Below are 21,896 nucleotides of genomic sequence, written 5' to 3' on the forward strand. Positions count from 1 at the left end.
TTTTTTTTTTTTTTTTTTGAGACAGAGTCTTTCTTACTCTGTCATCCAGGCTGGAGTGTGGAGTGCAATGGCACGATCATGGCTCATTGCCACCCTGACCTCTCAGACACACGAGGTCCTCCCACCTCAACCTCCCGAGTAGCAGGAACTGTGGCACGTGCGACCATGCCCGGCTAATTGTTTGTATTTTTTGTAGAGATGGGGTTTCGCTACATTGCTCAGGCTGGTCTTGAACTCCTGAGCTCAAGCAATCCGCCCGTCTCGGCCTCCCAAAGTGCTGGGATTACAGGCGTGAGCCACCGTACCTGGTCAACCTCACACATTTTTAAACCTCACAATACATCATTAGGGTTTTTCTTTTCATTTTAAGCAGTTGGTTATCTTTTAAAGATATTTTAAAAGTAAGTTTTTAATATTTGTCCACATATTTTCCATTTCCAATACTTTTTATTCCTTTGTCCAGATTCAGATTGTCCTTCTGTCTGAGGACTGCCTTTAACATGTCATATGACATTTGTCTACTGTTGATGAAATCTTTCAGTCTTTGGGTTCCTTAAAACGTCTATTTCACCTCCATTTTTAAAAGATGGCTTTCTCAGGTATAGAATTCTAACACTTTTTAAAAATCTGTTAGTACTTTCGGCCGGGTGCCGTGGCTCATGCCTGTAATCCCAGCACGTTGGGAGGCTGAGGCGGGTGGATCACAAAGTCAAGAGATCGAGACCATCTTCTTAGCCAACATGGTGAAACCCTGTCTCTACTAAAAATACAAAAATAAGCCAGGCATGGTGGAGCTCGCCTGTAGACTCAGCTACTCGGGAGGCTGAGGCAGGAGAATTGCTTGAACCTGGGAGGTGGAGTTTGCAGTGAGCCGAGATCACACCACTGCACTCCAGCCTGGCAACAGAGTGAGACTCCGTCTCAAAAAAAAAAAAAAAAAAAAAAGAAGAAAAAGAATCTGTTGGTACTTTAAAGAGGTTGCTCCATGGTCTCCTCACTTGCATTGTTTCCAATCAGAAATCCATCCTTATCCTTATCTTCATTCCTTTGTATGTGAAGTTTTCCCTCCCTCTGGTTGGTTTTAAGAAATTTCTCTTTAACACAAGTTTTGAGCAGTTTGATTATAATGTGACTTGTTGTTCTTTTCTTAATATTTCTTGTGCTTGGGGTTTATTGAGATTCTTCAATTTGTGGGTTTACCTTGTTCAAATCCTTGTTTTACAACTTAAAGTGCCTTAATATTACACAAGCATTAGGGCACTTTAAGTTGTCCCGTAGCTCACTGCTGCTCTGTCCATTTTTTTAAGTAATTTTTTCTGCGTGTTCTATTTTGTACAGTCTCTATGGCTGTTGCTGTGTCTTCAAGTTCACACATCTTTTCTTCTTCAGTGACTAATCTGCGGGGGTCCCATCCAGTGTACTTTTCACCTCAGACATTGTAGTTTTCATCTCTAGAAGTTTAACTTGTGTTTTTTTTTGAATCTTCAATGTGTCTCCTCCTAATACTCACTCTTTTCTTTACCATTTTGAACATGAAAATGTTTTAATGTCCTTTTGTACTAAATCTACCTTCTTTGTCATTTCTAGATCTGTTTCTATGGATTAATTTGTATCCTCAGTTTGGGTTACGTTTTCTTTTTGTTTGTTGCATGCCCACTAATTTTTGATTGCATGCCAGACATTATGAGTTTACTTTGTTAAATAATTGACATTTTTGTCTTCCTACAAATATTCTTGAGCTTTGTTCTGGAATGCAGTTAAGTTACATGGAAACAGTTTGTTTCTCCCAAGGCTTGCTTTGAACTTTTCAGGCAAGGTCAGAACAGTTTTTAGCCTAGAAAGAGCTTATCTCCCCTACTGTGGCAAAGCCTTCTGAGTGCTCCACTCCACGTCCCATGGGCCATGAGATCTCCGCTCTGACTGGCGGAACAGGCAACATTCCTGCCTGTGCGTGAGCTCTAAGGGTCACTCCTGCTTCTCTCTCTGATGGTCTTTCCCTGGCCTTGAGTATTTGCCTCTCACACCTGCACAGATCCGTACACACCTAGATACTGGAGGAGGATCTTTTGCGGATTGTTGGAATTACCGTAAGTACAGCTCCTTTCTGTCTGGGGCTCCGTCCTGTGATTTCTGGCCATCTTTGCCTCGCAGGCTCCCAGCTGTGTTTCCTCAGCTGTAGGAAACCGTGGTTCTGCCTGGATTCCTTTTCCCTGTGCTGCATCCTGGAAACTCTCTCCTGGTCGTGAGCTCCAGCAGCTCTAGGTCTCAACCCGTTTGTTTCACGTCTCTCAGGGAGCACTGCACCACGCTGCCGGAGACCAGGCTCTGAAAACATTTTGCTTCACATATTTGCCTGTTTTTTTTCAGTTGTTTCATGGGGGAAGGTAAGTCTAGGTTCTGCTCCTCCCACGCTGTTAGTGGAAATTTTCAGAACTGGCCTTTTGAAAAACTTCCCAGAGACCATCATAAATGTTCCGTAGTCACTGGGGCTTCCCTTTACGATGCCGACGTGGCGAACGTGTGTGGTGTCGTGTCAGTGTGATGTGCCTGTGTGGTGAGTGTTGTCTGTGTACCATTTTCCACAAACATAGCTTTCGGTTCATGCCTGAGCTCTCTGACTGATAACTGTCTTAAAATTAAGAGGAAACTCTTTGGAGTTAGTGTGCATTTCTGGAAGTCTTTTTTTTTTTTGAGACGGAGTCTTGATCTGTTGCCAGACTGGAGTGCAGTGGTGTGATCTTGGCTCACTGCAACCTCCGCCTCCTGGGTTCAAGTGATTCTCCTGCCTCAGCCTCCTGAATAGCTGAGATTAGAGGCATCCGCCACCATGCCCAGCTAATTTTTGTATTTTTAGTAGAGACAGGGTTTCACCATGTTGGCCAGGATGGTCTTGATCTCCTGACCTTGTGGTCTGCCCGCCTTGGCCTCCCAAAGTGCTGAGATTACAGGCGTGAGCTGCTGCACCCAGCCTTGGAAGTCTTATCTTTCTTTGCTGTGCAGGTTCCCACCTTCACTTTTTATTTAATTTTTTATTATTTATTATTTATTATTATTATTTTTTGAGATGGAGTCTCGCTGTGTCCCCCAGGCTGGAGTGCAGTGGCACAATCTTGGCTCACTACAACCTCCACCTCCTGGGTTCAAGCAATTCTTTTGTCTCAGACTCCCAAATAGCTGGGACTACAGGTGCACACCACCACACCTGGTTAATTTTTGTATTTTTAGTAGAGACAGGGTTTCACCATGTTGACCAGGCTGGTCTCAAACTCCTAACCTCAGGTGATCCGCCCACCTCAGCCTCCCAGTGTGCTGGGATTACAGGCGTGAGCCACTGCACCCGGCCTCACCCTCACTTCCAATGCAGAGTCCAGCACTTGTAGCTGGAACCCACTAGGCCAGGAGTGGGAACACTGGGAGGCGCTCCGGACCCCACACCTGCCATATTTACTCCTGGTTGCAGAAACGCAACACTGTTCTAACTCGAAAGAGGTTGATTTATTACAAGTGAATGGCAAGTTACTGCAATAGAATACTCAAATATTTATTTTATAGTTTGTCAATTATTTTTAGCACATCTTTTAGGGTCGTTGCTCGTTCCTGTTTTACTTTGGTCGTGCTTGTCTGAAGGTATTTGCCCCCAGCTGGGTGTTGTTCAGACCTCTTGCCTCTCTTGTCTTCTCAACAAGACCCGGTGACATTTGTTCTCTCCAAGTGCACGGCAGCGGAAAATACTGTGGTTCGCAAGACAGGGAAAGTGGATTAGGCTCGGTCGTTTATTCTCGTTCTTTCCTTCTTCCCTTGCACATGGGTGACTGGGAAGCAGCTTCGTTTTTAAGGGCAGGGAATGACCACAGCAGTGGTAAGAGCAGCAGCTGAGGCTGAGCCAGCCATGAGCATCCCCTCCGCCAGCCGTGAGAGCGCCTCTTTATCAGGGAGAAAGCAGGATCAGAGAGGCCCACTCAGAGGACAGCGCCAATTCTCCGGCGCTCGGGCGTCCCTCAGCTCCAAGCCTGGGTGCTGCTCTTCTTGTTTCTCTGTTTGGCCTCAGCCCAGCATTGGGTTCGTCCTCCTCACTGGCACTTGGCCACTGTTGTCACCACTCCGCAAGGCCCCTCGCCTTTGTCATTCCTCTTCTTGGTCCCTCAACTCCTCATTCCCATCTCCAACCTCGGCTCCCCTGCCCCGTCGTGCGCGGCTGTCCTTGCTGGGGTTGTCTCTTCCCTCCTGTTCTGGAGGAGTGTGTGTCTCTTTGGACTCTGATTTCGCTTCCTACCAGGGTGCCAGCGCCACATCCCATTCCCACATGGCGTCTCCAAGACCCCTCCCTGCTGCGTGGTGGATTAGCTCCTGTGGAGGCCATAGTGGGCACCCAGTGCGCTTTGCCTGACCCTCCCCAGGTGATGGACACGGATTGTCCCGCTCCTGCCGGCCTCACTGAGCCGTGGGCACGTCCCCGTGTGGGCCCCGTGTGGCTGTGGGAGGAGTCCTTGGGGGTGGATCCTGGAGAGGACTTGCCGGCCCTGGCATCCCCACCTCTCAGGGCCAGGTCGCTCCCCAGGAAGGCTGCACGGTTTATGCTCCATGAGTGACCCCAGGGCTCCCCTATGCCCATGTTCCAGCCACACCTGGCATGAGCTAGTTTCCTACATTTTGGGAGCTGGGGGGTGTGATGTGCTGCCTGCTGCAGAGTAAGGTGCATTTCTGACGTTTGGGCCCCTGCGGTGGTCTGTTCACATGCGGATCCTGTCTCTGGGGCTGTGGCCGATTGCCTGAGGTTCAGCTGTGCCCACTGCCCATGTGGAGGGCTGTCTGCCCCCATCATCACCAGAAATGGATGTCGCAGTGAAAATAAATCTGCTTGTCACACTGGGGGCCATTTTGACAACAAACTCCATGTCTAGCAATTTCTCTTAGAAATACCCTATGTGAGGCCGGGCACGGTGGCTCACGCTTGTAATCCCAGCACTTTGGGAGGCTGAGGCGGGCGGATCACGAGGTCAGGAGATCGAGACCACGGTGAAACCCCGTCTCTACTAAAAATACAAAAAAAAAAAAAATTAGCCGGGCGTGGTGGTGGGCGCCTGTAGTCCCAGCTACTCGGAGAGGCTGAGGCAGGAGAATGGTGTGAACCCGGGAGGCGGAGCTTGCAGTGAGCCGAGATCGCGCCACTGCACTCCAGCCTGGACTACAGAGCGAGACTCCGTCTCAAAAAAAAAAAAAAAAATACCCTGTGTGAGGGAATGATGCACATTTGAGTGACTAGTTCTTCACTGCTGTTAATGAGGAACACGGAAGCTCTATGCGTGCTGATGTGGAACCACCGAGACAGTAAGTGAGAAAACTCACGCGCAGGTGTGGCCCCACGTCCGGAGGTCCATCTGCACGCCCCGGGCTCCAAGTTTGGCCGGATCCTCCCTGGACAGAGCTGCAAATCAGAATCCACAAGTACCTGCAGGGGCCTCGATAAAATAAAGACTGAAAATCAACTGGAAAAAAATATATAAATCTTAGCAAATCTTTGCAAGTTGGAGCTGGAAGGCGTGGCATTCCCGTGGTCTCCGGAGGACGCTGCCTACACTGGTCCCCATGGGGAACTCGCCCACACCCCTGGCCGTTTTCAGTGTGTGTGTTTGTCACCTTGTCGGTGCGTGGTGACACCTCACCGACCTAAATACACAGATGGGGCAATTCCCTGATGGACCCGGGACAGCGACACTCACCCAGCCTCAACGTTGCGATGTTTCCACACAGCTGAGCGGCTCGCAGTTCTTCATGGTGCTTTTTGACTTACGCTTTTAGGTTGGATGCAAGCACATCTACCCGTCTTTTCCTTTGTGATTTCTGCCACTGGCATCCCCAAATTTATGTAGTTATTGACTTCCACATGAAAATTCAATTTAGGCCAGGCACGGTGGCTCATGCCTGTAATCCCAGCACTTTGGATGGCCAAGGTGGATGGATCACAAGGTCAAGAGATTGAGACCATCCTGGCCAACATGGTGACACCCCATCTCTACTAAAAATACAAAAATTAGCTGGATGTGGTGGTGCATGCCTGTAATCCCAGCTACTTGGGAGGCTGAGGCAGGAGAATCACTTGAACCTGGGAGGTGGAGGTTGTAGTCAGCTGAGATTGCACCATTGCACTCCAGCCTGGGGACCTAGCTAGATTCCACCTCAAAAAAAAAAAAAAAAAAAAGAAAAGAAAATTCAATTTAACTGAAATGTGTTTTCCTGTGTGCTGAGAAATTGGAACATAACTCCATCTTGTTCCAAGCAGCCAGGTGGCCGTGATCTGTCCTGCCCTGGGAACAAGCCTGCCCTGACTCCCTGAGATTCCCGGCCATAGGGCTCCCTGTAGCAGCTCCGCTCCCTACCTGTGCCTGCCCTTGCTCAAATCAAACCCAGCCCTCTCACACATTTATTTCTGGAGCTGAACTCTAGTCACACTGGCCACATGTGAAGAAGAAACACCCTCTGCAGCCTGGTCACAGCCCCACCACCTCCTGCATCCCTGGGAGGATCCCCAAGGCTCGCCGGCCAGCACCCCTTCTGCGGCACCACTGCCTTCCCGGATTCTCGGGGGTCTCACTGCAGTGACAATGGGGCGAATCCATCCCCCTTCAAAGGTTGAAGGGCCCACTCAGGATTTCCCAGCAGCCAGAGCTGCAGGCCCACACCCTGGGGCCAGGCTGCAGAGCCCGCATGTCTGAGTCCCAGCTGAGGTCCCGCCAGCAGTGGCCCACCTGGACTTGGGGCGTCTCAGCCTGTCGTCTTGGATGCCGGGTGTCATGCACTTGTCTGGCCTGATCCGTCACCGGCCGTGTGGAGCCCGACTAGAGAGCCTTGGCCCCAAAGGGTTTTCAGAAGCCGCCTCCAGTCTCTCATCAGCACGGGACGTGCTAACCACTGAGCCCAGGCTTGGAGACGATGCTGCCGCTGTCTGAATATGGAGCCACTCGGCACAGACTGCCTTGGATGGCACGACCCTAAAAGTATCCCCAAACAGGTGGCCTCCTGGTCATGCCCTCCAGAGAATGGAGCTCATATCTAAACAGGAATGATTCCGTCAGAGATGCAGGAGGCAAACGTGAGCATCACACTATCACTCCCCATGCCACTGGGCTCAGGAGGCCAAGTCCGAGTGCCGAGGGCACGGCCACCCCCACACCCACTTCCCCTCCGCAGCCATCTGGGCTGCATCTGTGCTATTAGTTGAGTAGAGAGCTCAGCCTGAGCCAGGACAAGCTCCTCACTAGCATCCCTGAGATTCACCAGAGCCCAGGACAGGGTCCAAGAGAGGCACACCGTCTGAGTGTGGTGGAGGGTCGAGGCTCCCCGGGAGCCTCAGAGCATCCCTTCTGCTCAATTCAGGGCAGTGAGTGGCCTTGGTTTGGGCCCCTGCACCCTGGTCCTGGTCACTGCACAAACCCCCAGCCCTCGCTCCTGTGCTCTGGCCACAAACCACCGCAGGGCTGTGGCTGGAGCAGGACGCTCCAGGCGGACCTTCACATGCCAGCAGCCCCCGGGCCCACCCATCTCTGTGACAGAGACTACCAGCAAGGTGTGCAGGGCCCAGGGCTCAGGGCCAGGCTGGGGCCACAAGGCACAGACCAGCACCTGGTTCACCCAGAGCAGACGAGAAGCCTCAGGAGAATGTGGCAGGAGCTACGGGGCCAAAGCCGGGGACTCCAGGGTGTCACGAGGCCAAGGTCTGGCTCCACTGATAGGGAAGACCCATCTCCCAGGCCGCTCTCTGAGCCCCAGTGCCTTGGTCTCGGGTTCTCTATCTCAAATCCCTTCCTGCTGCCAGGCCTCCAGCAGCCCCAGGGCCCAGCCTCCAGCTCCATTCTTCCTGAGTCCTGGGCAGCTCCATGCAGCGGGTGCCATTGTGCAAGGAGCTGACACGTGGGGAGGCAGTGGCTGGTGCCCAAGTCCTGGCACCAGGGCACTGGCCAGGCCAGGGCTGAGCCCAGGGGAGGCTATGTGGTGTCCAGAGGCCTTTCGGAGTGGCCAGGCCACTGAGGCGCCGTCCCAGGAGACACACGAGGGCCGGTTGCCGTGCAGGGCCCCCAGGAAGCCCCGGCCACAGGTCTCCCACGCCACCCTCCACCCCGCCTCTCTCCCCATCCAAGATCTTTCAGAGGACATGAGAGAACACTTAAAATACTTTGGTGCAACAGAGACAGATCAGCCATAGAGCCCTTGACAATGTCCTGTTCTGTCCCGTCTGTGGCAGCTCCGGCCATGTCCCTGGCCCCAACCCCGAGTCTCCTGGCGCCATGGCTGCAAACAGGTGTGTCTCTGGCTGGTTTCGTCTGCACAGTGTTTTGAGAAGAATTCAGTTAGTTTTAATTAGTACAAATTTAATAAATTTTAATTAATTTTAACTAGCTAATTTTAAGTCTTTAAAAAAGGCAGGGTTTCACATAAGAATTACAGATTTCAAGCTTCTCTTTAAAAGTTGGAAGCATCAAACACCCAAGCCTGGGTGCTGGTGGTGAACAACAGGAGAGGACGAGCTGCTGACGGGCGGGCCTGACTCAGAGCAGCGTCCACCCTCGGCCCTCACAGGCCCCGCTGCCCTGCGGCCAGAGCTTGAGCTTGCAGTCTTGGGTCCGCCTGGTCTTTCTGTCTGCGGTGGAGGTAGAGACGCTGACGTGCTCAGCTTAGGAGTCTCAGGTCTCCCCGGACCACAGGCCGTGAGGACCTCTGCTGGTCATCCCCAGGGTGGCTGGAGCCACCCTCTTCCGAGGACTGGAACGGGAGCATCCTTGTGGCCTGGAGGGGACCCTGATGGTGGCCGCCCGATGCTCAGGCCCCTCTTTCCAGCTCTGTGTGCCCCACCTCAGCTTCTGTTCTCGGCTTTGACCTGTGACCTCCGACCTTCAGAGGGTTAGGGCGGGGGTCTTCCTGGAAACCTCAGAGGATCGTCTGTCCCGTGGTCACCTCCTGGGTGTAGACCTGGCTCCATGTGCACCGTGGCCATCTCCCGGGTGTAGACCTTGCTCCATGCCCACCGTGGCCATCTCCTGGGTGTAGACCTTGCTTCATGCACAGTGTCGTGGTGATGTCACTCACTGGGCCCGCGGGGACCACGTGGATCCTGCCTCAAGGTCCGAGACCCCCTCCCGGCACCTCCAGGACCGCGCATGGGTGGCAGCCGGGCCCCTCGGCTCGCGCGAAACTCTGCGTGGGTCGCTTTCTGCCAGCGCCCGCCGTTCGCGTGGAGCCCACCCTGAACGGGAGGCTGCGGTCCCCGGGCCCAGGCCAGCGTCAGGCGCTCCCCACGCGGGCCGCCCCGCCCCGCCGCCCTCCTGAGTCCCAAGTGCCCTGGACGGTGGGTCGGCCTGCAGCCCCCTAGCCCCGGCCTGCAGCCCCCTAGCCCCGGCGCGCTGCCAGGCAAGCCCGTCCCCTTTCGCCGCCGCCCCCTGCACCTCCGTTCCCTGCAACCCGCGCCGCCCGCACCGCCCGCACCGCCACTCAAGCCGGTCCCCCTCCCCCCACAACCTCCCCCATCCCCCTCCCGCCCCCAACTCCCCCCACCGCCCCCCATACTGTCCCCGCCGCCCCTGCAACCCCACCCCCACCTGCAGCGCTGCCGCCCCCGCCGCCCCTGCCGCCCCCCATACTGTCCCCGCCGTCCCCGCCGCCCCCCGCCACCCCCCATACTGTCCCCGCCGTCCCCGCCGCCCCCCATACTGTCCCCGCCGTCCCCTGCGCCGCGAGGCTGCTGGGCTGGGACCCGCAGAGTCTCCGGGCGCCGCTCGCCCCCTGGTGGCCACTCCCCGCGTTGCGTCGGGAAACCCGAGGCCTCCAGGCGCGCACACACGGCGGCCCCACACATAACCTAGCGGTGCCCCAATGACTGGGCGCGGGGTCCTGGAAACATCCACCCAGGGAATGGACCGAAAGTACCGATGTCGTCACAGGGGCTGTTTCTGGGGAGAAGGCGAGGGGCCTTGCCATTGAAGCCGGGAACAGGGCCCACTGCTGGGACTCAATGAATCTGGACAGTTAAAAGCGAATGAAATGGGAAAAACCCAAACAGTAAGAGGAAGGTTCACTTGTCAACTTGTCATAACAATAATAGTAAAATTGATAGCACAGCAGCTTTAGTCACCACAGCCAAGCGGAAGGAGACGTCCAAATGTCCATCCATGAATGAAAAATCAGAATGTGGACAGGCACGCAGGGAGGATCGCCGGCCTGAAAGGAAGTTCCCACGCCGCTGCCCCGTGCAAGGACCTGGAGACAGGATGCTGAATGCACCTGGCCAGGCACAAGAGGACGCCCACTGTGCGTGGTTCCACTTAGAGGCCCTGCAGTGGCCAAACCCGGCCAGAAAGTGGGATGGGGGCGCAGGGGATTGGGAGGGGGGTGCGGGGGATTGGGAAGGGGGCACGGGGGACTGGGATGGCATGGGGGACTGGGATGGCACGGGGGACTGGGATGGGGGCGCGGGGGACTGGATGGGGCATGGAGGATTGGGAGGGGGTGTGGGGGATTGGGAGGGGGTGTGGGGGGATTGGGGGTGAGTGTGTCCTGGGTGCAGAGCTTCAGTTTTGCAGGACGAAAGAGTTCTGGAGATGATGGGGGTGATGGCTGCACAACAGTGTGAATATCCTTAATGCCATTGATGTGTGCAGTTAAAAATAGTTAACGTGGTACATTTTATGTCTCTTTTACCACAAAAAAATACAAAATAATAACAGCAAGGCCTAGGACTGGCACTTTGATGGGCCGGGCTGCCTCCCGCTGAGCCGTGCCCCCTGTGGCTCCTCTGGACTTTATCCCGGGGACCCTCATGGGCTGGAGGGAGGATGTGGCCTGGAGTCATGTCGTCACACAGCACCATGACCCTTGCACAGGTCCTAAAGGTTAGCAGCTCCCGTCCCCTTAGGCTGGTGGGAGGGATGCGCTGTGCCTGGAAGGACCAGTAGAGCTTGCAGGGCAGGACCCAGCCCCAGCCTCTGCTTACAAAACAGCACCCAGGGCAGCAAAGGCCCCTGGCCTTCAGGCCCAGCCTCCAGCGAGGCCCCCGGCCCGGTCCTGCCCCAGCCCTGAGCCTGGCCACCTGCCGCCCGGGTAGAGTCTTGTTTTTTCTCGGCTTCGGTGCTGAGTCCTCCAGGTGAGCGAGATAGTGGAATCTGCCCCCTGCAATTTGCCAGGAGGAAGAGCTTCCATTGTGCGAGGTCTTGTGTAAAAGTGAGCACACGGGGCCCCAGGGAGAGCTGGGGCTGGCGCTGTCCCGGGTGCCCTGTTCTGGGCGAGAGGCCGTCTGCTCTGCTGGTGACTGTGGATTATAGCACACAGCTGTCGTGTGTTTTGTGCAGTGTCCTCCTATCAGCACAAACGCAGGGACAGGGTGGACGGGCGGACCAGCCCAGAGACTCCCGGGTCAGGTCAGGCTCATGGCCCAGGAATGATCTGCAGGCTCCACATCAGGGGTCTGAGACCACACCCAGGGCCAGGATGAGACTGGCCCCAACCCACTAAGACCCGCTCCACTCCGCTGAGACCGGACCCTCTCTGCTGGGGCTGGCGCTGCCCCGGGTGCCCTGTTCTGGGCGAGAGGCCGTCTGCTCTGCTGGTGACTGGATTATAGCAGGCGCTTATCCCTCCTCCACATAGTCCCGAGACCCGGGCCTGGGTGGGAACCGGGCGTCTCTGCACATTCGAGGGCTGCGGTCCTGGCCTGGCCTGAGCCTCCAGGTGGGTGATGCTCTCCCCAGGGGCTCTCCCTGGGGCTCCCGACCCAACAGCACCAATGTCCACACTGCCTGCTGGTGGCACAGCCTGTAGGTCTCCCTGGAGCGGACAGAAGGGCAGTTCTGTTCTTTCCCTGGGACATTCCTGAGAGCTGGACCAGCCTGACCCCCACTGCTCTGGCCGGGAGGGAGGTCCCGAGGCCAGGATGCAGCTCCCCTGGGCAGACACAGATGCAGCAGCAGCAGCCCAGCCTCTTCTTTGTCCCATCGCAGATCTCTCTGGTCCGGCAGTGCCTCACCCACTCCCTGGGGTCATCACTGCCTCCTTCTGAGGAGGCCGTCAGTCCCCACCACACAGCCAGCCCTGTGGAGCGGCGGAGACCATGGGTCAGACACTCGGGCAGACACCTTTTGTAGAAAAGCAAATTCCACCCCAGGTGCTCTGAGGAACGCACCTGAAACAGCCATAAGGAGGCCGCACAGGAAGCCGAGGTCTCAGGCCAGCGCGGTGGCAGAACACGCAGGTGGTGTGGGCCATCTCCACACTGCCCTAAAGTACGGACATAAAGGCGTGGACATGCAGGGAGGCGCGAACCCCAGTCACAGCGGGGCCCTTCACTCTGGCAAACTTGACACATACCCCAGACAATGCATGAATGAGGCTATCAAAGATTGAAATCCCACTATTTGCAATTTAGATTTTATTCATATAAAACACGATGTGCATAGAGAATATACATTTTTCGAAGGCCCATGGAAAAGTTTAAAAGGTAAAACCCAAAACCAAGCCACAAATCGAAGCTCAAAACAATTTCACAAAATGAAAACCTGCTTAGGCCACATTCTTTTATCTTAACTTTATAAAACGACGTATTAAACCAACAAACAACAACATCCGGCCACTGGAAACGTTTGAATCATTCTCTGAAATGAGTCATGAGTCCAAGAGGAAATCAAGCAAAAATCGCGTCCTATGTAGAGGCTGACGGTGGCAAGTGCAGTGACACAGCGTCCACGGGCCTGGCCAAAGGTGCCCCGTGAGAGGAATGAATTATTAAATGGTTTATTATTCCTAGTTTTATTCAAATTAAAGGAACAGAGCAGTTAACTCAGAAACTAGAACAGAAAAGGAACAACAAAGTCAACAGGAAAAAGAAAATGAGAAAAGCAGAAATTAATTAACTGGAAAGCAATTAAAACTTGATTTTTTTGTGTGTTTTTCCTTTGAGATGGAGTCTCACTCTTGTCACCCAGGCTGGAGTGCAGTGTCTCGGCTCACTGCAACCTCCACCTCCCGGGTTCAAGCTATTCTCCTGCCTCAGCCTCTTAAGTAAAACTTGAGTTTTTAGATCCAAAAGGTAGTTCCTTGAAAGAAAATAAGAGGAACAGAGAGGGCAGCCAACCCAGGCGCAGCTGGGACCGTGAAGAACAGGAAAGGGAGGTGGAGGAGGAAGTGGGTGTTGCGAGGAGGAGAATGGAGGCGGGGGCCAGTGCGGTGAAGGTCAGGGAGGGCGGGGGAAGGGTTGTGGGGAGGCAGGGTTGGGGGGTGGTGGGAGGGAAGGGGATGGAAAGGCGGAGGAGAGGGGAGGAAGGCGGTGGAGGGAGGCAGGGAGGGGAGATGGGTGTGGGGGGAAGGGAGGTTGAGGAGAAGGCAGAGGAGAGGGGTCTGCAGACTGCACGCCCCTGCACCACTGCGTGTGAAAATCGAGAGGGAACGCCAGTCATCCAGGAACACGTGAATACTGAAACATTCGGAAGAAGACGATGAAATCTGCGTGCAACAAAACCACAGAAGCCCCGGGAATGCAAGGCCGAGCCTCCCAGCGGGGCCGCTGTGATCCTGAACCGTGGATGGAGAGCTGGCTGTGGTCTCCCCTTGGCTGGGAGAACTGAGCTCCGTCCTGCCCAAAATAAGACCGTGTAGTCAAGGAAATTCCAGCTGGAGAGCCAGCCCTTTCCACCTGGAAAGGTTCACTTGTGCTTGTGGACGGGGTGGCGGGTGGCCCACGGGAAGAAGGGAGCACAGAAGACCCCGTCTCCATGGGGTCTGGCATACAGGGGCCTGAAGTGTCTGTGGGGGCTGGAGAGAACCAACAGCTGCCACCTGGGGACACAGTCTCACGTGACCCTTTGGGGCTCAGAGGCCTCAGGGGGCAGGAGGTGCCTCCCCAGGAGGGAAACACCCGAAACCACGGAGGTGACCAGGGCGGTGCATGGAGTGTGGGAGAGACCAGGAGGAGGTGCCAGCCTGGGCTGGGTGGGCAGGAGCAGGATGCACAGGAGCCCAGGAGGGGCTGGGATGGGGTGGGCGGTACCCCACACTGACCCCCACGGTCCACTTTTGGCCAATCCTGCAACATCCACTTGTGCCAGCCTGGCCGGGGAGTGACAGTTCCCAAGATGCCAGAGAGTTCAGGGCTCTGCAGCCTGGGAGGGCCTAGGAGGGCTGCCCTGGCGCTAAGAAGGGGCAGAGATGGGGGTCTCTGTGGGGACAAGATGTGAAGGAGGTCACATGGAGACCTATGTGGCTGGAGCATACTGGACCTGCACCCCATCTGCAGCCAAGAGTCACAGTGTGCGCCCGGCTGTCCCCTCCCCACCATCCACCACCCCCCACCTGTCCCCCTCCCCACAAGCCGCCACGTGTCCCCCTCCCCACCACCAACCACCTGTCCCCTGCCCGTCCCCCCACCACCTATCCCCCTCCACAATCCACCACGTGTCCCTGTCCCCACCACCCACCATCTCTCCCCCCGCCCCTCCCCTGCCACCTATCCCCCTCCCACCACCCATTACCTGTCCCCCTGCCCCTCCCCTGCCACCTGTCCCCCTCCCACCACCCATTACCTGTCCCCCTGCCCCTCCCCTGCCACCTGTCCCCCTCCCACCACCCATTACCTGTCCCCCTGCCCCTCCCCTGCCACCTGTCCCCCTCCCACCACCCATTACCTGTCCCCCTGCCCCTCCCCTGCCACATCACTGCCCTTTTCTCCCGAGGCTGAGGCTATTCTGGGTTCTCCCTTGTAACCAGCTGAGGCCTGGATTGTCTCCCAAGAGACATGAGAGGGCTTGGAGCATTCGACTTGCTTCCAGGCCTTTCACCCACTTCCAGCAGTGCAGGCTTTTAAAAAACAATTTTATTGAGGTGCAATTCACATGCCATAAATTGCACCCATTAGAAGCAGTTGTTAAACATGTCTGACAGATGGACACAACCATTAACCTCTACCCTCGTCAGACACAGAACAATTCCACTGACCCCGAGCCTCCACCACAGGCACCTGCTCACCTGCCTCCTTCCAGGACGGAGCCTCCCTCCCCCACAGATGGACTTTCCCAGGCTGGACTCTGGCCCCCCAGCACAAGGGTGCTGAGACTCACTCAGCTGTTATTTCCTTTTAGTCTGAGTAGTCCTTGTTAGGTGGATGTGCTGCATGTTTATCCTTCATCCCATAATGGATATTCGGGTTGTTGCCAGTTTTTAGCAGTTACATGAGAACAGGGTACAACCCCTGTGCATGGGCTTTTGTGGGATCGTGCATTCATATCTCTTCAGCAGATGCCTAGGAGTGGAACTGTGGTTCCTAAAGTAGACACATGTTAAACTCCACAAGAAGCTGCCCCACTGTTTTCCAAAGTGTTTGTAACATTTCACATCCCCATATACTGCTCCACAGCCTTGCCAACACTTAGTATTGTCAGCTTCTTAAATTTTAGCCTTAATAGTAGGAGTGGTTTGGTACTTCAGGCCTTAATGACAAAGGATTATGATATTTATGATATTAGGTATATTTTCACATTTAAGTGTTCAAATCTTTTGCATATGTATATTTTTTATTTTTTATTTTTTTGTTTTGAGACAGAGTCTTACTCTGTCGCCCAGGCTGGAGTGCAGAGGTGAGATCTCGGCTCATTGTAATCTCCACCTCCCAGATTCAAGCAATTCTCCTGCCTCAGCCTCCTGAGTAGCTGGGACTACAGGCACACACCACCACACCAGCCTCATTTTTCTGTTTTTAGTAGTGTTGGGGTTTCACCATGTTGGCCAGGCTGCTCTTGAACTCCTGACGTCAAGTGATTAACCTGCCTCGGCCTCCCAAAGTGCTGGGATTACGGGTGTGAGCCACTGTGCCCGGCCTCTTTTGTGTATCTTAAGAAGTGGGCTATTTTCTTATTACTCAGTTGTAAGGGTCACTTATGTGTCTGGATACAAGTCCTGTATCAGATACAAGGAATATGAGTGTTTCCTCACAGGTGTGGCCTGACATTTTGTTTGCTTCCCGTGTCACTGGACACAGATCTACAAGTTTGACAGTGTTAGCTTTTAATTTGGGTCTATCAGCCATCTCAAATTAGTGTTTGTGAAAGGGACGTGATAAAGTCTGATGTTCATCTTCCCCTGTGGATATCCAGCTGTTCTTGAACTATGTGATCTAGAGACCACCCTTTCCCTAACTGAATTACATGGACACCCTTGTTGGAAATCTGTTGTCCGTGTGGGTGGTCCTATTTCCGGACTCCACCAGCTTCCCTTGGTCTCCATATCTCTGAGCTCTCTGACGTCACTCTTCTTAGTCACAATTGTTCTGGCTATTGTAAGTCTTACATTTCCATCTCAATTCTGAATCAACATCTCAATTTCTAAAAAATAAGCCTGTGAGACCTCTATTGGATTGCACTGAATCTATGGATCAATTTGGGGAGAACATTCACCTTAATAATGAATCTTCCAATTGTCAATGAAAAGAGTCAAACTATGTAAAACATATGAAGAGATTTACGCTGAGCCAAATATGAGTGACCACGGCCCTTGACGCAGCCCTCAGGAGATCCTAAAACATGCGTCCAAGGTGACTGGGCACAGCCTGGCCTCATACCATCAAATACATGTAAGATATACACTGCTCTGGTGTGGAAAGGTGGGACAACCTGGTGGGGGCTGGCTTCCAGGTTATAGGTAAAGCGAAACATGTCGGGATTGGCAATTGGTTGAAAGAGATATTATCAATAGAAGGGAATGTCTAGGTTACAGTAAGGGGTTGTGGAGATCAAAGTTTTAGCAGCAAATGAAGTCTCTGGGTCGCAGGCTTCAAAGACTAGATTCTAAATGATTCTTATCAGACTTCAGGTCTGTGTTGACGTTGAACGTTGGTCGGCTTTCCCTGAATTCCAAAAGGGGGTCAGGTATAATGACGGAGTATCCATCCCTCCCTTCCCCTCGTGGCCTGAACCAGTTTTGCAGGTTACCTTGGAATGCCCTTGCCCAGAGGAGTGATCTGTTGAGAGGGTTGGGGGCTTAGAAGTTTATTTTTGGTTTACCAAATCCACGAACAAGGTCTGTCTCCCCCATTTGTTTAGCTCTTCATTAATTTCTCTCAGTAATGTTCTGCAGCTTTCGGTATAGAGAATTTACACATTTTTCATTAAGTGCATTCTTAGATATTTTCTGATTTTCAGTGGCATTGTAAATGCTGTTTTTCAAATTCTGTCTTCCAATTATTTGTTGCTAGATTATAGAAGCACAATTACTTTTGTATATAGACTTAGTATCTCATAACATTGCTAAATGCCCTTATTATTTCTAGTATTTTTGACAACCTGTTAGGATTTTCTGCCCTGACAATTGCATCATCTGTGAACAGAGACTCTGCCGCTTCCTTCCCAATCATTTTGTCTTCTAATGTCATGTTTAGGTTTCTCAAACAGCTTGCTTGCAACCAAGATGCATGCCTGTGATTGTGGTGGAGGTCAATGCAAAACTCCTCCGACCCCAGGATGTTCCTGTAGCCGGACATCACTCCACCTGTGGGCAGGAGGGTTATCACCTCCAAGTTCTGGAAATGAGGACCAGGCAGGCTAGGCTTCAAACTCCACCTTGCACTGGCCAGATTTCCACTGGTTATTTTAATGTGTTTCGAACACTCTCTTGTTAGATGACATTATTCTAAACAGCTGCCTTGTGATTCCAAAGAGGTTCAAACCTCCCCCTTTCCCTAGTAAAGATGGGCTATTTAAGCATGATTTTGTGGAAGTCTGGCTGTAGGGAGACTTGGGGGCACTGGGATTCGGTGTTATGCTGCTGGGCCAGGCAGGGCTCAACGGGGAGGGGCTCGGGATTCAACTCCATGCCCAGAGGACCAGGTGGGACACACTTCCAGGGAAGAAGTGTGGCAGGCACAGGCTCAGGTTAGCCCCACTGCTGTGACAGGCTGTGACAGGCTGTGAGGGTCCTGCGCTCACCTGGGGGATGCGGAAGCCGGGAGCTCCTGGGCTCCAGGCAGGCCAGGGACAACGCTTCTTCCTCTGGGCTTTGCTTCTCTGCTCAGCCGCCACAGGGCTTCTGGCTTCACAGAGAAGGTGCCGAGGACGGTGGCCCAGCTCAGCCTCTGAGAGGATGGGAGCCACAGCTGCAGGCGGACCTGGGCTTGGGGCTAGTGCTGGGAGGCCTGACACAAGGGCGTCCGTGTCAGTCCCCCTTCTCCAGACCTTTGGGCCCCTAGGCCCTTGTGATGGGCCACCCCTGGCCACTGGGAGTGTTAGGAGGTCAGCTTGTGGAAAAAGTGGGGGCAAAGGCCAGGCGGGAGTTGGGGGTGGAGAGAGGGGCAGCTGCAGCAGAGACCCACTGGCCAACAAGCAAGGCAAGGCATTTACAGGGCACACTGCACCTCTACCAAGCAGATTCAGATGGGAGCAGAAGCACCTATCATTCAGCAAGGTGAGACTGGGGAGACGCCTGGCAGTGTGGGAGGAAAAACTGTGGCTGAGGCCACGTGCAGGCCAGTTCACTGCACATGCTGGGGCGTGGCAGGCTGGTCTGCACCCATCTTCCTGCATATGGGGTGCCGTGTGCACAGGAGCACGCATGCGTATGTGTCTCTATCTCTGTATGTCTGTGTTGCGTGTATGTGTGTTTACGTCTCTGTATCTGTGCATATGTCTTGGTGGTGTCTGTACGTGTGTGTATATGTGGGGAGGGCTGTTTTTGTGTTGCTATAAAGGAATACAGAGACTGGGTATTATAAAGAAAATAGGTTTAATTGGCTCACGGTTCTGCAGGCTGTACAGGAAGCATGGTGCCAGCATCTGCTCTTGGTGAGGCCTCAGGAAGCTTCCACTCATGGTGGAAGGTGACGGGGAGCCAGCATCACATAGCAAGAGTGGGAGGAGGGGAGGTAAAGGGGGGGTCTCGGACTCTTTTAAACAACCCACTCTTGAGTGAGCTAACTGAACAAGAACCCACTCATCACCAAGGGGATGGTGCTAAGCCATTCATGAGGGATCCTCCCTCATGATCCAACACCTCCCGCCAGGCCCCACTTCCAACACTGGGAATCACATTCCAACATGATATTCGGAGGGGACAAAGAATCCAAACCACATCATTGTGTGTGCGTGTGTCTGTGCACGTCTGTGTCCATCTGTGTGTGCACATCTCTGCATGTCTGCGTGGATCTGTGTGTCTCTGTGCATGTGTGTCCATGTATTAGCATTTGGTCCAAGCCTTGCTTCCAGAGCCACAGCAACCACAACAGTACCAGCTGAGGGAAAGGGCTGCTCGAATGCCACTGCCTCCCTGATGCTGACGGGGACCTTAACCACAGGGACAGCCCTGGGTCTCTCCAGCCAAGGCAGAGGACTGGCCGGTTGGTCTCAGAAGGCAGTGGGTGGGCAGGGTTCTCGTTCTCTGGCAGAGATTTCTTGGGCCTGGACTATGGGTGCTAAGGCTGCCGGGGAGTGGGGGCCCAGGAGCTGGGGATGGGGCACTGCCGTGGGGTGGCTGCAGAGCCCACCTGAGCCCCTCCAGGAGGGGAAGGGGTCTCTGAGGCCTGCAGACCCCAGACATCACTATATGTGGCCAGAGCCTACAGGCTGGAGGGCTGGGATCCACACTGCTGGGCCCCTGCTGATCCCTCCAACCCAGGGCTTCTCCCAGGGACCAGGTCTGCCTCCCATCCCTGACGCTTAGGCACTTAACTATTTGACAAACCGATGATGAAACACGCAAGGACAGCGACCGCTGGAGGCTCGTGAGGCCCCAAGCACAGGATCCATTCCCAGATGCCAGTGTCACTCCCAAGTCACCTGCTTTTGTAAGTCTCTATTTTGGGTGGAGCCCTCTGGAAGCCCACGCCCCGCTGTCTGTGGCCACTCCTCGCAGGCCTCAATGGAGGTTTCTGTAAGGTCTTCATGAGTCTCCTGGCTCTTCCCTCAGAGCAGCTGCCTCCAGATTACACAACTGCCAAGTGCTGTTGGTGGCTGCAGCCCCACCTCCCCACTCCGAAGCAGCTCCCACAGGAAACCTGGGCCTTGTGTGGCTGGGGAACTCCCAGGACTCCTGCCACGCAGGGGGACCGGAGGGCAGCTTGGGCAGGCCCCTCGAGGGCAGGGGCGGATTCACTCGGTTCCACCTGGCCGGAGAGACAGGTGAGGGACTGGTCTTTGTGGGTCCTGTGGGGTCCCCTTGGGGCTGTGGCTCCCCGCCTTGCTGTCTCCAGGCGGGAAGGGGGTGGGAGCCATCCTTCTGTGGGAAGGGGTCTAGGATCCCTGCTGCTGTTCATCCCCACTTCCCGTCGGCTTCCTGGCCTGTCCTGCGCGTAAAGGGAGCAGGCTGCCCTGGTGAGCTGGCCCCACGGCCGGCTCCTCTCTGCCTGGAGGGAAGGAAGGGCCCCTCCTCCTCCACATTGCCCCTCCTGTGTTTCAGCAGGGCCAGGTTCTGCCCGCCCGTGGAGAAGGCCAGTACCGGGGAGAGAGCCAGGGCTCCCACGAAGCAGGGGGTCCCTCCAGGCGAGGCGCCCCATCCTGTAGTGCTCCCTTAAATTCTGCAAGCTACCCCACATCCCCCATTTCCAGCCAACAAATCCTGTTTAAGTTCTTTTGAGATTTGTTCGTGTGGCTTGCTACACTCAGGATTCCGGAAAGAAGGCCCAGGCCAGAGCTTTGGGCAGGCGGCCATTTAGGGCAAGGGCCCTGTGTCGACTTCCTGGTGGGGTTGCCCGGCTGGTGGGCAGGAGAGCCAGAGCACCCCCCCACACCAGGAGGCAGGTCGCGGACTGTGCTGTCTACACTCGGGAAGGGGTGCATTCCAGGGGCTGCTGCCCCAGACTCACCGCTCACCTGGGACCCGCAGTCTTGAGCTGTGGGTACCACGGTGGCCCTCCCCTTCTGTTCTGTGTGGCGGACTTCCTGGCTCCTCCTTAGCCTCGGGGCCCCCACAGCCCTCGGCTTGGCTTCCCTCCCCATAGCCAGGCCCTGGATAACTCCAGGGTAAAGTGACCCTGTGGCCCCTCACTTCCCCCCGTGTCCTGCACAGGCCTTGGGCTTTCGGCGGCGCTGTCTGCTGCAGCCCCACACCTTCCTAGGAGAGTGGCCCAGGCCCCGCTTCCTGAGTGTGACTGCGCTGCCGTCTGCGAGGCCTGCGCGGGTCTCCCCCGGGTTCTCCCTGCTGGGATGGGGACTGGTGGCCCCGACCCGCGTCCCGGATCCAGCTTGCAGCCGGCCAGGAATGCAGGTGTTTAAGGGTGCAAAAAGGAAAGCGCACAAGGCCTCGTCGAGGAGGTGGGGGTCAGGAGGGGGGCTAAGGAGGGGACCAGGGGTGGGAAGAACGCGGGGGAGAGGGATGGCAAGGTGCCCGTCCGAGGGACCGACACCTCCGCGAGTGGCACCCCAGGATGCTGACGCCGGCGGGGGTGGGGGCCCGAGGGGCGGTCGGGGTCAGGGGGCGGCCCCAGGGGTAGGGCCGCAGCACGAGGGGCCGCGCGACGCGGGCGGTGGCCGGGTGGGGAGAGGCCAGCCGGGCCGGGGCTGGGAGAGGGCCGTGGGCGGGCGCGGCCGTGGGTGGGAGGATGCCCCGTGGGGACGCTCCTGCCGCAGCGCCCGGCCACGCGCGAGGCCCCGCCCTCAGGACGCGTTCGGTGGGACGGACCCGCCCTCCCCGCAGCCGCGCGCCCGCCGCGCCGCCTTGTGGGCTCTGTAGTCCCGGAGTCCGCGTGCGCGGGTCCGGGTCCTGGGAGCCCCAGGGCAGCCGCCCTGCCGAGTCGCAGGTACTGGTGGGGAACAGGGCCACGGGGCCGCGTGTCGGGGGCTGCGGGGTGTCTGGGGCCCTGGGGTGAGTGCGGGGCGCGGGCCGAGGTTTGCAGGACCCTGGGAGGTGAGTGCGGGGGCTGGCGCTGGGGTCCGCGGGGCTCT

The 21,896-nt window shown here is 55.5% G+C and overlaps 1 protein-coding gene across 4 annotated transcripts in view; it reads left to right on the top strand.

The window, feature by feature from the left end:
- Positions 1 to 1,943: 1,943 nt before the first annotated feature.
- The window catches only part of SLC19A1 (solute carrier family 19 member 1), a 47,204-nt gene continuing 27,251 nt past the window's right edge, over positions 1,944 to 21,896 (top strand). The window contains exon 1 of one of the 4 annotated variants that reach the window (XM_055279962.2): positions 1,944 to 2,087. The gene's annotated coding sequence lies outside the window, so the exon portion shown is untranslated. Of the gene's footprint in view, positions 2,088 to 21,621; positions 21,752 to 21,896 lie in introns of those variants that run through there. The other 3 variants (XM_055279961.2, XM_063640481.1, XM_055279969.2) reach the window with 3 other exon arrangements.

The sequence above is a fragment of the Symphalangus syndactylus genome, chromosome 5 (assembly GCF_028878055.3).
Source record: "Symphalangus syndactylus isolate Jambi chromosome 5, NHGRI_mSymSyn1-v2.1_pri, whole genome shotgun sequence".
Taxonomy (NCBI): Eukaryota; Metazoa; Chordata; class Mammalia; order Primates; family Hylobatidae; genus Symphalangus; species Symphalangus syndactylus.